The sequence below is a fragment of the Nicotiana sylvestris genome, chromosome 12 (assembly GCF_000393655.2).
Source record: "Nicotiana sylvestris chromosome 12, ASM39365v2, whole genome shotgun sequence".
Taxonomy (NCBI): domain Eukaryota; kingdom Viridiplantae; phylum Streptophyta; class Magnoliopsida; order Solanales; family Solanaceae; genus Nicotiana; species Nicotiana sylvestris.
Genome location: NC_091068.1, coordinates 45,498,814 through 45,515,192, shown reverse-complemented (window position 1 = coordinate 45,515,192; position 16,379 = coordinate 45,498,814). Strand labels below are relative to the sequence as shown.

Below are 16,379 nucleotides of genomic sequence, written 5' to 3'. Positions count from 1 at the left end.
TCAATTCTTGTTTTGTTCGTTGTTCATCGTTGAAATCATTTTTCTAGTTTGTTCATGTTCATGTGCTTTGTTAAAATTAATTTTCAGATTTCAAAATAGAAGTTTAATTAATTGTTTTCATATTCATTTCATGTTTGTATTATTGTTTAAGTGAATATTTGTTAGTTTGATGTTTGTTAGATTCAAATTGAAATTTAATTAACTATTTCTTCAATTTGTTTCATGTGTTTATGTATTGTTAGAAATTGTTAATATTGTTAAGTTCAAGTTTAAGTTCATAATTGTTTCTTCGTCGATCTTGTTATTTGTTTAAAGAATTTAGTTGTGTTAAAGGAATATATTGATTTAATCGTTTAATCCGTCATGTTTGTTGTGTTAAAATAGATTCATTCATGTTCATGTTTGGATGATCTTGAATCCGAATTTTGTATAGTTTGATTTCTTGTTTACCATTTATGATTATTTCTTGAATTGTTCTCATAATCTTGTTTAAAGTTTAATATAAGAATTGTTTGTTGTAATGTTGTTAGAGTTGATTTTAAGTTCAATATTATTGAATTTAGGAATCTAAATATACTTGTTTGATTGTTGTTGTTGTTTAAATCCGAAAAATAGGTTTGTTGTTGCCAAAAATATTGTTCAATCAAATTTTAGTTGTTCTTGGTTGTTCAATTTGTGTTCATGTGATTTGTTGTTGAAATGTTGTTAAAATCATGTTCATGTGATATTGTTGTTATGATGTTCATCCGTGTTCATATTGTTGTTTGAACATTGTTAGAAATTGATCATATTGTCTATATTTTGGTTAAGTTTGATTAATTGATGTGTTATAGCTGATGGGTAGTTTGGTAAATTTGTAATACGTTCAGGGGTAGTTTGGTAATTTCAGTAAGGTCAGAAGGGGTAGAAAATGAAATGGGGTGAGTTGTGATATGATTATTTAATATAAAGGGGGGACAAGATTTAATTTAAAGGGGAATCTTGCATTATTTTAAATGAAGCATGTGGGACAAAATATAATGGGGTGGTGTGATATATTTATTTAATGTAATGGGGATGAGTGGGAAGATAATGGGTTTGGTAGAGAAAGGGATTGATTTTAATTGATTAAAGGGTGGAGATTATATATAGAGAGGTCTGAAAAAATCAGAAGGGGAAGGAGAAAAAAGAGAGATTAGAGAAAAAAAGGAGCTGAACATTTATTCCGAAAAAACATTGAAACTCTCAAGAAAAGAAAAACATACAAAGAAAAATAAAAAAAGTTGAAAATTAGAAGAGAAAGTAGTACACACCTGATAAATATTCTGGTATACAGGTGTAGAAATTAAGGGTTGAAGATTAACTAGCCTTTCAAAAATCTGAAAATTTCCCTTGGTTTCTGTCCGTTATTTTCGGCATTCCTGGATTTTATTTTGAATTTTTCAAAGCTGTCACTGGGATTTTCGTTGACTGGTTATTGCTGGTTATTGTTGCTGTTGCTGTGTTACGTATTACGTTGCTGACTTTCTTCTTCTTATATTGACAATATCAGGTACACAACTGTAATTTTGGCATTTTGTAAGCTGAAATGAAGAATGGAGTGTTAAATTTTTAATTTAGTTTAATTTAATTTTTTGTATTGTATTTAGGTTATTCATGTATTATTATTCTGTAAATCACTGTCATTTGGCATAACTAGGCATATTATAGCGACATATTAAATAACGCCTTAACCAGATTATTAGGAAATATATTTAAGCCTGATTATTAATTAAAGCTGTTTAATAAAAAAAAATAGAAGAAATAATGTAAAAAATGGCGTTATTGAATCAGTTTGGCAAAAAATTAACTAAGTTCCTTATTCATAAGGTTTTTCGTCAACGATAAGTTAATCGGAATCATGTAGTCAATTTCAGTTAAAACATGAATTAGTTTGCGAACAAGTATTAAGACATGATGTGAATTAAAACAAAGTTAGTTAAGGTTAAATTGTTTAAATTTTTTAGAAATATGGTTTAGTAATCAAGTTTTTTTTCTTTCTTTCAATTTTCAGTATTTGTAAATAATTAGTTTCAATAAGCTTAAGTCTTACTAACAATTTAAATTTTAATCCAACTATGGGATAATTAGTTTTTTTTTGTTTTTTTTATTTTATTTTTCGATAATTCCATGTTGTATTTATGATTATAATTTTTATTACTTTCTGTTAATATTTGTTTTTCTCTTCTATTTAATATGTTATTTTCAAGAATGTAGATATTGATTTTATATTTATAGACAAACTTAGTAATAATAAAAAGGTAGTCATTAAAGGATATTCTTAAAATAAGGAAGGATTTCGCTAAAAATAAATAGATGTAAATAATACAAATTTACAGGATTCTCCAATCTCATTTATTTATTTAATTATTTAAAAAAATTACTTAGAATTTGGGATGGATTGTTTAGTGAATTTCACTTCCTTCCCCAAAGATAATGACGCGCTAGACTCTTTAGGCGCGATTTAATTAATTTTACCTTCTTAAACTCGGATGCGCATTTCATGCGACCCAAATCTAAATCCTAAAACATTGAATAAAAATGTGTTCCGGATTACGGGTGCATTTCATGTGACGTAATCCAAAGACATGTTTTAAACGATGTTCACAATTTTTTGTTTAAAATAATAATAATAATAATAATAATAATAATAATAATAATAATATTAATAATAAAGTGGTAAAAAGTTAATATTGGCACATCGGTTCATAATTATATTAAAATCAGATAAATAAGTTAAATATGGCAGTTGAGCGACCGTGCTAGAACCACGGAACTCGGGAATGCCTAACACCTTCTCCCGGGTTAACAGAATTCCTTATCCGGATTTCTGGTGCGCAGACTGTTAAACAGAGTCATTCTTTTCCTCGATTCGGGATTAAAATTGGTGACTTGGGACACCCTAAATCTCCCAAGTGGCGACTCTGAAATAAATAAATAAATCCCGTTTCGATTGTCCTTTAATTGGAAAAAACTCCTACGCCCCTCGCGGTGCCGGAAAAGGAGGTGTGACAATATAAACTAGGCCAACAAGGCTGTAACAACAGTATAACAGCTATCCAGAAGGTCGATAGGGCGATACGAAAAATATATATATAAAATGACCGCTAGTCTGCAAGCCTCTAAGAGTGTAAGACAATCTCAACAGGGCGGGACAAAGCCCCCGACATGCCCAAAACCACACATATACATCTGTAATAGTACCTATGGACTCAAAGTCAGCAACTCCGAAGAAGTGGAGTGCGAAACCCAACGCTGATCCTGGGGGTCCTACTGAGGAGGCACGCCACTCTGTCTATTCGAACCTGTGGGCATGAACACAGCGCATAAAAATGCGTCAGTACGAAATATGTACTGAATATGTAGGGCGACAAGTGTAACATGAAAAATGTAATTAACAATAGAAGAGACATAGAGATAATTTGAATTCTGAAACTAGCCTCGGTAGGAAACTAAAATTCAACATGGATATAAATGTATGCTCGTGACACCGTCGTTCACTATCGCTACTTATAATATATCACATTATATAATAATAAATCCCTCTGTGGGGCTATAATATCCATAACATACCCGGCCATAATAAAGGCTCGGTAGAATCGTACCCGGCCACGTGAAGCTCGGTAATCCCAACTGATCAGTGGTTACACAATATGTGTCATACCCGGCCGTCTATAATGCGGCTCGGTAATGAAAGTAAATACATACATATACTAGATCATAAATTATATAGGTGCAATGCGAAACCAACCTTAAAAGACGTATTCTAAGAAGAGTCGAAGTGGCCTATCATCATTCTTCCCCGACTATCATGGTTGTGGCTAAAAATATTTAATTTTCAACTACGAGCCAACAAGTACTAAGAACATGAGAGTTGTGTATTATGAGTACCTTTGAAGTAAATGTTACTTATTCATGATTTATATGAACGTCGAAAGGAGAATGAGTAAAAGGCTCTAGTTCTTTTTAAGCAAGGAACAAGGAAATCCGAGAATTCATAGATATCCTCTAGAGTAAGCAATTTATGAGAAAAGATCAGGTCTAAGCATCTTTATAAGTTGAAGGTGAAATAACTCGAATCCGACGAGACAATTCGATAAACGTTTATTCGAATTCTAGTCATGCCGAAAAGTATAGCGAAAGCCCCACATACCTTGTCGATGGGGTTATATACTGTTTCCAAGACCTCAAAAGCCTTAGGAATGATTTCCTACATAATACAAACCATTCAAAATCAAATTCAAGCTCATAGCTTAAATAATTCTTCATTTAGACATTTACGCGAACAACTTGTGGCCATGAATTTGTAGACTCTTTTGTAGATTAATTTCCCCCCAACACACCACCAAATTTTTCTTTACTACATCTCCTCATCAACAGAATTCCATCCATGTCTTCACAGATCAAAACAACACAATAAAACCATATAGAACAGCCCCAACAATCAAGCCATATTAATAGAGGTTTCTTAAGAAAAATCAAGAATATTTCTATAGAGGTTTCAACTATTTCTTAAGAATTCTTATGGTAGAAGTTTACAAAGATCAAAGAGAAGTTAAATCATACCTTACGTGACCAGAATTACTCAAAATTCGAAATTACTTCAAGGCGGAGTCTTGCTATGAAAAGTGAAACACCGAAGAATTCACGATTCCGAAGCTACCATGGTGTTCTCCATCTTGAGGATGACTAAATTGTTGTTATGCTTGGCTAGATGGATGGGAGAAGTTTGAGAGAAAATCCCTAGGTTTTTGGTTCTGTTTTGGAGAGGATAAAACGCAGGGGTTCTGTTTTAAAAATTGACTTAAATAAGGAAATTTTGACTAAACCCGACTAGGCACACTGTTCCCGTAACAGTGTGCACCCCTGTACGAAAATATTAATATCTCTCTACTCCGAAGTCGTATTAATGAACGGTTTGTTGCGTTGGAAACTAGACTCATAGACCTTCGATTCGGTAGGTAGAACACACCATAACTCCCAGTATATTGAGTGAAACGCTCATTAACATTTTATCCAAATTTCAGTAAAATTTAAACCCGTAACTTGCGCGCGATCTTTGTCGAATTTTTAATCACAACTCAAATGACTTCCAATCTTAATGTATAACTATCACATCATTTAAATATTTCATAGAAATTATCTTCCTATCGAATTAGCCCATTTACAGCATGATAACGCCGAATACACAAGGTGTAACATTCTCCCCTCCTTAAGAACATTCGTCCTCGAATGTTAACGGTTAACCTAACTTCTGAATTTTTTTTTAAAAAAAATTTCGCCAGAGTTTCCCCTATAAATAGAAATATCCAAAACCTGTCATCAGCCCAAACATACATATCTAAGGCCACACAGGGCTACACATCATAATAATAACATCAACTTGGCCTCACACGACCATTTACTTATACAATAATGATAATAAGAAGGTTAGCCATAACTTAATTACCTCAACTGTCACTGGTTGATATATGTGCAACACCTTCCATATTTGTCTCAAGCATATCACCTGAAGACTCAAATAAATGAGGGTATCTGGACTTCATGTCCTCCTCGGCCTCCCATGTCATTTCCTCTACATTATTGCTCCTCCAAAGTACTTTTACTGAGGCTACCTCTTTAGTCCGTAGCTTACGGATTTGACGGTCAAGAATGGCAACAGGTATTTCTTCATATGACAAGTTCTCAGAAACTTCAATATCCTCGATAGGGCTGATGCAAGAAGGATCACCTAAGAATTTCCGAAGCATGGAAATGTGAAATACCGGATGGATTGCTTCTAATTCTGGTGGCACGTCAAGTTTGTAGGCTACTCGCCCAATTCTCTGAACAATCTGATATGGCCCAACATATATAGGGCTGAGTTTTCCTTTCTTACCAAATCTCATTACTCCCTTCATAGGCGACACTTTCAAGAATACCCAGTCTCCCACAGCAAATTCCAAGTCTCGACGTCGGTTATCTGAATATGATTTCTGTCGACTTTGAGCTGTACGCAACCTTTCCTGGATCAACTTTACCTTTTCTACAGCTTGCTGTACCAATTCAGGTCCTAGCAACTTTGTCTCGCCAACATCAAACCAGCCAATAGGAGATCTGCATTTCCTCCCATATAGTGCCTCATAAGGTGCCATCTGAATACCTGCATGATAACTGTTATTGTAGGCAAACTCAATAAGCGGTAAATGATCTTCCCAACTTCCCTTGAAGTCTAAGACACAAGCTCGCAACATATCTTCGAGTGTCTGAATAGTGCGTTCGGCTTGTCCGTCGGTCTGCGGATGAAATGTTGTACTAAGGTTAACAAGAGTACCCAAACCTTCTTGAAAAGACCTCCAGAAATTAGCTGTAAATTGGGCACCTCTGTCAGATATAATAGAAAACGGAACTCCATGTAGCCGAACTATTTCCTTGATATACAGGCTCGCATAGTCTTCAGCTGAATAGGTGGTCCTAACTGGGAGAAAGTGAGCTGATTTCGTCAGCCTATCCACAATGACCCAAATAGAATTGAACTTACGGCGAGAATTGGGCAATCCTGTAATGAAATCCATATTAATCGATTCCCATTTCCAAGCTGGAATCTCAATATTTTGAAGTAGCCCTCCAGGTTTCTGGTGTTCAGCTTTAACCTGCTGGCAGTTAGGACACTGAGCCACAAATGTGGCTATATCTTTCTTCATGCCGTTCCACCAGTATAGCTGACGAAGATCGTGATACATTTTGGTTGAACCAGGATGAACTGAGTACCGAGACTGGTGCATCTCTGTCATAATTTGCTTACGAAGCTCCCCAACATTAGGTACACACCATCGACCTTTATATTTTAGAATTCCATTATCAGATTGGTCGAACAACTGCTTCTTCTGAAAAGGGATACTCTCTTTAATTTTGAGTAACTCCGGATCCTCAAATTGACGCATTTCTACCTCAGCTACCAGTGATGACCCCGCAATATTTTGGACTACTACACCCTGGTCACCTGTATCATGTAGCCGTACACTCAGGTTAGCCAATTGATATATCTCTTTAGTCATTTCTAATTTCCCAGCTTTTACATGCTTCAAGCTGCCCATGGATTTGCGACTCAATGCATCAGCTACCACATTCGCTTTGCCCGGATGGTACAAAATATCCACATCATAGTCCTTCAGCAATTCAAGCCATCTTCTTTGTCTCAAGTTCAAGTCTTTCTGCTTAAATATATATTGTAAACTTTTGTGATCTGTATAGATATCCACATGAACACCATAAAGATAATGACGCCATATTTTCAAGGCAAATATAACGGCTGCTAACTCAATATCGTGAGTCGGATAATTGTATTCGTGCTTCCGCAACTGCCTTGAAGCATATGCAATAACTTTTCCATGCTGCATTAGAACATATCCCAATCCAACCCTGGATGCATCACAATATACCACATAACCTTCAGATCCTTCAGGAAGTGCTAGAACAGGTGCTAATGTTAAGCGTTTCTTCAACTCATAAAAGCTCCTTTCACATGCATCAGACCATTGGAACTTAACGGCTTTGTGTGTCAATTTTGTCATGGGAGCAGCAATAGAAGAGAAGTTCTCAACAAATCTCCGATAATAACCAGCTAAGCCCAAGAAACTACGAACTTCCGTAGGAGTTGTGGGTCTAGGCCAGTTTTGTACTGCTTCAATTTTCTGACCATCTACCTTATACCTTTATCGGAAACGATATGCCCAAGGAAAACCACTGAATTCAACCAAAATTCACATTTGGAGAATTTAGCATATAATTTCTGATTTTTCAAAGTCTGCAACACCACACGCAAATGATCCTCATGTTCTGCTTCTGATTGAGAATATACCAGAATATCATCAATGAAAACAATTACAAATATATCTAGAAATGGCTTGAAAACCCGATTCATTAAATCCATAAAAGCTGCTGGCGCATTAGTAAGACCGAAAGACATCACAAGAAATTCATAATGGCCATATCTAGTCCGGAAAGCCGTTTTCGGAATATCTCTCTCCTTAACTCGCAATTGGTGATAGCCGGATCGAAGGTCAATCTTTGAGAAATATTTGGCACCTTGCAACTGATCAAACAAATCATCAATTCTGGGTAAAGGGTACTTGTTTTTGATAGTCACTTTGTTGAGCTGGCGATAGTCAATACACATTCTTAACGAACCATCCTTCTTACGAACAAACAATACTGGTGCACCCCAGGGAGATGTGCTGGGCCTGATAAAGCCCTTATTTAGAAGATCCTTCAACTGGGCTTTCAATTCTTTTAACTCAGCAGGAGCCATTCTGTATGGAGGAATAGATATTGGTTGAGTATCTGGAAGCATATCAATAGCAAAGTCGATTTCTCTTTCTGGAGGAAGACCAGGAAGTTCATCAGGAAATACATCAGGAAATTCATTCACGACGGGAACCGATTGAAGGGTTGGAGATTTCACCTCCATATCATGCACTCGTACCAAATGATAGATGTACCCTTTCAAAATCATCCTTCGAGCTTTAAGGTAAGAAATAAACTTTCCCTTAGGCGCTGCAGCATCACCTTTCCATTCAATAATAGGCTCACTTGGAAAATTAAAACGAACAATCTTTGTCGAGCAATCTATATTGGCATAACAAGAAGCCAACCAATCCATACCCATAATGATATCAAAATCAACCATTTCTAGCTCATGCAAATCAGCTAACGTATGGCGGTCATGAATCTTCACGTCACAACTTCGATATACCCGTCTAACTACAACAGACTCACCCATTGGCGTAGATACCTCAAAGGACTTTTGCAACAATTCAGGCTCTCTATCCCATTTACTTGCAACTAAGGGGGAGATATACGACAATGTAGAACCAGGATCTATCAAGGCATACATATCGATAGAAAAGACGGATAGTATACCTGTAACCACGTCCGGAGATGACTCTAAATCCTGACGACTCGATAAAGCATATATGCGATTCTGCTGACCTCCTGAACCAGAAGCTCCAAATCTTCCCCTACCCCTGCCAGCTGATGTCTGCATACTCTGTCTAGGAGGACGTACCGAGGAAGAAGAAGCCCCTGCAGATGCCGTCGGCTGAGCCATACCCCCTCCACCTGTCATCGGATAATGTCTCATAATATGACCTGGCTGTCCACATGTATAACATGCATCAGAACCCTGGCGACATGGTCCAAAATGATTTCGGCCACATCGATCACATCTAAGAAACTGAGGCCTCATCTGACTGAACTCGCCTCTAAACTGTGGACCTGGGGTCCGTGAACTCTGACCTGGACCAGAATAAGTGGTCCGATCCTGGCGCTGTCCCTGAAACTGTGGCGGTGCACTGGCTGCCGGATAAGACTGGCGCCGGGGAAACTGTGGCCTAAATCCACCTCGAAACTCTCCTATGTTACCTGCGAACCGCGCCCTCTTCTGTTGCCCTCTATCATGCTCTCGATTGGCTCGTTGTTGCCTCTTGCGATCCTCTAGACCCTGTGCATATGCTTGAATACGGGCAATATCTATTCCTTGATTTAGAGAAGCTGTAGTGCACTCATTTATCAAGTGTTCCCCCAAACCACTAACAAACTGGTGTACCCGATCACTCATATCAGCAACAATCGTAGGAGCATACCTAGCCAAAGAGTTGAACTGCATGCTATATTCCCGAACGCTCATATTACCCTGTTCTAAGTGTAAGAACCTATCTCGTCGGGCTCTTCGAAGCTCGATTGGCAAATATTGCTGTAAAAATGCCTCAGAGAACTCCTTCCATGTCACTGGTGGCACATTAGGCCCCCGAGTTTGCTTCCAAGTCTCATACCATGTCACAGCAACATCACGTAGTCTATAAGAAGTAAACTCCACTGACTCAACATCCGTGGCATGTATAATTTGTAAGGTCCGTTGCATAAGATCCAGAAAATCCTGTGGGTCAGCATTATGATCAACCCCTGTAAATACTGGAGGATCCAAGTTGATAAAGTCTCGAACTCTCGCACTCACGGACCTATCAGCAATACCGAAGGTCTGGTGTTGGGCCTGGGAGGCCACTATTCGAGTCAGCAATTGTACAGCACTCTGCATGTCTAGGTCTTGATCAGGAACAACTGGGAGAGGGCCTGGAGGTATGTTAGCTCCTCTACGCTCTTCCGGGGGTGGTGGGGGTACTGCCCCGGAAGCCTGAGAATCAACCTCATTCTGTGGCTCATGTTGATCTACATTAGCAGGTGGCACCTGACTTGTGCCCTCTCCCGCCTCCTCATCCAACCTCTGAATAAATTTCATAGCCACTTGTCGTCTCCTAGTGTTAGGCATCACTGAGAAGGTAAACAAAAAGAGAATTAGGAATGAACACTTATGATTAGGCTCTATTGCACGATCTAGATCAAGAAGAAAGTAATAATCCTAAATGCCCAATAGCCTCATGTTTATAAGTGTGGTGCACAACACACCATAAACAAGACTCTACTAGACACGGCTTGTAGACTCCCTAGGACTGACCTGCTCTGATACCAAGTTTGTCATACCCCAACCTTGGGAGGTGTGGCTGGCACCCGATCCCCGAAGGCCCGAGCGAACCAACCATGAGATATGATCTGAAATATAATAACCTGCAGGCAGAAGAGCCCAACACGACATATATATATATATATATATATATATATATATATATATATATATATATATAAACTAGGCCAACAAGGCTGTAACAACAGTATAACAACTATCCAGAAGGTCGATAGGGCGATATGAAAAATATATATATATAATGACCGCTAGTCTGCAAGCCTCTAAGAGTGTAAGACAATCTCAACAGGGCGGGACAAAGCCCCCGACATGCCCAAAACCACACATATACATCTGTAATAGTACCTATGGACTCAAAGTCAGCAACTCCGAAGAAGTGGAGTGCGAAACCCAACGCTGATCCTGGGGGTCCTACTGAGGAGGCACGCCACTCTGTCTATTCGAACCTGTGGGCATGAACACAGCGCATAAAAATGCGTCAGTACGAAATATGTACTGAATATGTAGGGCGACAAGTGTAACATGAAAAATGTAATTAACAATAGAAGAGACATAGAGATAATTTGAATTCTGAAACTAGCCTCGGTAGGAAACTAAAATTCAACATGGATATAAATGTATGCTCGTGACACCGTCGTTCACTATCGCTACTTATAATATATCACATTATATAATAATAAATCCCTCTGTGGGGCTATAATATCCATAACATACCCGGCCATAATAAAGGCTCGGTAGAATCGTACCCGGCCACGTGGAGCTCGGTAATCCCAACTGATCAGTGGTTACACAATATGTGTCATACCCGGCCGTCTATAATGCGGCTCGGTAATGAAAGTAAATACATACATATACTAGATCATAAATTATATAGGTGCAATGCGAAACCAACCTTAAAAGACGTATTCTAAGAAGAGTCGAAGTGGCCTATCATCATTCTTCCCCGACTATCATGGTTGTGGCTAAAAATATTTAATTTTCAACTACGAGCCAACAAGTACTAAGAACATGAGAGTTGTGTATTATGAGTACCTTTGAAGTAAATGTTACTTATTCATGATTTATATGAACGTCGAAAGGAGAATGAGTAAAAGGCTCTAGTTCTTTTTAAGCAAGGAACAAGGAAATCCGAGAATTCATAGATATCCTCTAGAGTAAGCAATTTATGAGAAAAGATCAGGTCTAAGCATCTTTATAAGTTGAAGGTGAAATAACTCGAATCCGACGAGACAATTCGATAAACGTTTATTCGAATTCTAGTCATGCCGAAAAGTATAGCGAAAGCCCCACATACCTTGTCGATGGGGTTATATACTGTTTCCAAGACCTCAAAAGCCTTAGGAATGATTTCCTACATAATACAAACCATTCAAAATCAAATTCAAGCTCATAGCTTAAATAATTCTTCATTTAGACATTTACGCGAACAACTTGTGGCCATGAATTTGTAGACTCTTTTGTAGATTAATTTCCCCCCAACACACCACCAAATTTTTCTTTACTACATCTCCTCATCAACAGAATTCCATCCATGTCTTCACAGATCAAAACAACACAATAAAACCATATAGAACAGCCCCAACAATCAAGCCATATTAATAGAGGTTTCTTAAGAAAAATCAAGAATATTTCTATAGAGGTTTCAACTATTTCTTAAGAATTCTTATGGTAGAAGTTTACAAAGATCAAAGAGAAGTTAAATCATACCTTACGTGACCAGAATTACTCAAAATTCGAAATTACTTCAAGGCGGAGTCTTGCTATGAAAAGTGAAACACCGAAGAATTCACGATTCCGAAGCTACCATGGTGTTCTCCATCTTGAGGATGACTAAATTGTTGTTATGCTTGGCTAGATGGATGGGAGAAGTTTGAGAGAAAATCCCTAGGTTTTTGGTTCTGTTTTGGAGAGGATAAAACGCAGGGGTTCTGTTTTAAAAATTGACTTAAATAAGGAAATTTTGACTAAACCCGACTAGGCACACTGTTCCCGTAACAGTGTGCACCCCTGTACGAAAATGTTAATATCTCTCTACTCCGAAGTCGTATTAATGAACGGTTTATTGCGTTGGAAACTAGACTCATAGACCTTCGATTCGGTAGGTAGAACACACCATAACTCCCAGTATATTGAGAGAAACGCTTATCAACATTTTATCCAAATTCCAGTAAAATTTAAACCCGTAACTTGCGCGCGATCTTTGTCGAATTTTTAATCACAACTCAAATGACTTCCAATCTTAATGTATAACTATCACATCATTTAAATATTTCATAGAAATTATCTTCCTATCGAATTAGCCCATTTACAGCATGATAACGCCGAATACACAAGGTGTAACATTTACATATTCCAAGATAAAAGGTGAATTTATCTATATTATTATAAAAACATGAATACAATATCGGTTTACAAAAATAACCTTATAATATTAAGTATAATAACTTATAATAAAAAGACATAACTGGAATTCTAGATTAATAATCCTATTATTTTTAGGAAATAATACTACACGTTAGGAATCCTACATGATTACCTTTCAGAATCCTATTAGTATAATTACTTTCTTAGGCTGTCTAATAAAAGTTAATTAAAATTTTACTTCATATAAATTATTTAAAACGAAAAGAGAAAATCATCGACAATCTAAAAATATGAACTAAAACACAAAATCATGTAAAAGCATAAACGTAAGAATAACTATATCCTACTTTTTCCAACAATAAAACTACACGAAAACTTTTGTGTTCTTTGTCCTAATATTTTAATCATATCAGGTTTGCCTCTATATTTTCTTTCATACCAAACTATTTGCCATTCTTAATTTTAAATCGATAAGTAATTTATTTAAAAGCTTGGTTATTAAATTATACCTTTCTATCTTTATAATTTACTATGGCAAATATTTCTACAATAAGTATCACCATTAGCGTAGAAAAAGTAATCACTGCTAGGAAAAATAGTAATTATTTAGTCATGTAATCCTATTACTTTCACGATATACTTCTTAAAAATTTCTATTACTAATTTAATTTGAAAACGTATTCTAATGTCCTATTACTAATTTAATTTGAGAATATATTATATTGTCCAAATCCATTTAGCAAAAAAGAGAGCATATATTATTATAAAAATATAAATACAATATTAATATACTAAAATAGCCCTAAAATATTAAACGGAAGACCTCACAGGGAAAGGACATAACTGTAATTATCTATTTTTTGGACTACAATGCCTTCTATACTAATTTTAATATTTAAGACTTTAAAATTCATAAAATTTTATCTATTAAATTCTTATTAAAAAGATGTAGGGAGGTTTAACAAAATTAGTTTTATAAGAATCCTCTGTATTGGCAATACATTACCACTCCATAATGTCCAATACCAAGAAAATATAAAAGTAATATTAAATGAACTGCATAAAGAGTTGAAATTGAGAAAAAATAACCATGATAATATATTTTTATATTATATTTAAACTATTTTTCTAGTCAAATAATATTTTTATAAATTTTTCATGTAATATTAAAAAATACTCAATTATTAAACAACAACTAAGAAAATATTTAAGAATATAAATGTGAGAGAGAGTGAGAGAAAAAAATAATTGGTAGGAGACAATACCAATAATGATTCTATATACATAAATATCTAAAAGTGAAAAGTCATATCAAATCTTTTACTCTTTGAAAATAAAATTTATGATGGATAAATTATAATTAAGATTAATTATTCAAAATAAGAGATGACCTAATATTAAGATTTGAATCAACATAGAATAATTTTTTTATGTTAAAATCAAATAATTATTTCTTTTAATTAATTATTTAGCAAGAAAATCCAATTCAATTTTTTTTTAAAATTTATCATATCAGTAAAATTCTTATTCGAGTTAAAAAAAAATCTTAAAGTATATAAATTTATTCCATAGAAAATAGCGTTAGAACACAAAGTAAAAAGATTAATATATTATTAAAAATCAAAATGATATACAAGTGTTTGAGGAAGCTCAATCGAAGCTAAATCCTAAACAAGAACAAGCTTTCAAGACTATATGATAAAGAGTCGACTATGCTATAACGAGAATATTCTTTGTACATGCCTCGGATGGAATCAAAATAATATTTCTATGCCATGCATTATTTGCAAATATTATATCAAAGAGGTATGACATTGTTAGCAATAATAACAAGTGGTGTACCAATAATGATTTCATTATGAGGCCACCCACTTTAGACTTGATATAGCTCTTCAAACAACTTAAATAACCATCACAAATATATCAAAGCAGGGTAATGGTACTAAATGTATGAGGAAGGCAAAATTAATAATATGGGATGAAGCACTTATGTCTTTAGTATTAAACGATCGAAATAATTGCCCGAAGTTCTAGAGATATATTTGATATTAATGAACCGTTTGGTGGAAATTAATAGCTTGAGAAGCAATTTATGTCAAGTACTACCAGTAATTCCAAAATCGACAAAACGGAGACTATAAAAACTAGCTTGCCAAAGTTATACTTCTGGTCTCAAATGAAAAAGATTCAACTGACAATAAATATAAAAGTAAGAACAGATCCAGTATTCAGTGTCTTCTTGCTTCGTGTCAGAAACAAAGAAGAGTATCTAATAAAAGATGATTTGGTTCTTCCTGAACACTTGATTATCAATCCCAATAGTAACAATAGTGCATTTAATTAGAGAAATATTTATATCATTAGATTAAAATGCAATTTGTGCAAATTGCATGATAGAATTTAAAAATATATCTTAGCTAGCAGAAATGACTATGTTGATCAACTAAATAAAAGGTTAATTGCAAAATTTTATATTAAAAATAAAATAATTTTTTGTTTTTGATTCAGCAGAAAATGATACCAATAATTACTACCAAGAGAATACTTAAATACTTGAATACTAAATGGCCTTCTACCGTACGTGTTTGTTGTCAAGTTTATTATTTCCTACATATGTTAGTGTCACCCTATATATAATAGACTAAGTTAAAATTGATCTTCCATTGTATATAGGTTGATTTTGAAGAAAAATATGTCTGTCATGCTACTGAAAAACTTAGATATGCCGAATAACTTATGTAATAACACACAAATGGTATATAGAAGTTTTGACAATAACGTCAGACATGCAAAAATTATGATACTGGTCAATGTGCTTCTAAGTATATTCTTATCCCCGAATTCAGCTTTCGTCTTTCGAAACTATGGAATATCCTTTTAAATTTGTCTGAAATAATTATTACTATGTTTATGTTTTGCAAATATAATACATAAATCATAAGGACAAACACCCTAAATATTGGACTATATTTACTGCAATATATTTTCGCACGAACAACTGTATGTTGCACTTTCAAGAGGGATATCAAGATTGACAACAAGAGTTTTGGTTAAGGCAGAGCAACCAAAACATTAGGAGGAAACATACACAAAAAAATATTGTCCACAAAGAATTGTACGTTAAGATATCATCACATTAAATACCTTTAAACTATAATACATAATTATCTAACTAACATGATAAAATTGATCATTTGTTTAAGTTTTGATGATGTTTTTTTATTTTAAATTCATGTATTATGCTAATTTAATAATATTTTTTGGCATTTAAATAATTGTTGTATTATTATATATAAAATTTCTCTCAATAATTAAATTTTATTATTTATTCATATAAATAAATATTTAAATCATCATGTCCCATTATTAAACAGATACTAGTTAAAGTAAATGTATTTATCTAAAGTTTTTACACAATAAAAATATTCACATTTGTTCAAAACTATGTTTTATACTTATTTGTTTTATAAATAAAATT

At 34.8% G+C, this 16,379-nt stretch overlaps 2 long non-coding RNA genes across 2 annotated transcripts; both read right to left on the bottom strand.

The window, feature by feature from the left end:
- Positions 1–3,051: 3,051 nt before the first annotated feature.
- LOC138884209 (uncharacterized) lies at positions 3,052–4,879 on the bottom strand. The gene is made up of 3 exons (XR_011404394.1): positions 4,585–4,879; positions 4,172–4,228; positions 3,052–3,323 (listed from the first exon to the last, which is right to left on the bottom strand). It is a non-coding gene; the product is annotated as an uncharacterized lncRNA (long non-coding RNA).
- Positions 4,880–10,789: 5,910 nt separating this feature from the next.
- LOC138884208 (uncharacterized) lies at positions 10,790–12,587 on the bottom strand. Its single transcript, XR_011404393.1, has 3 exons — positions 12,245–12,587; positions 11,832–11,888; positions 10,790–10,983 (listed from the first exon to the last, which is right to left on the bottom strand). It is a non-coding gene; the product is annotated as an uncharacterized lncRNA (long non-coding RNA).
- Between the last annotated feature and the right edge of the window lie 3,792 nt (positions 12,588–16,379).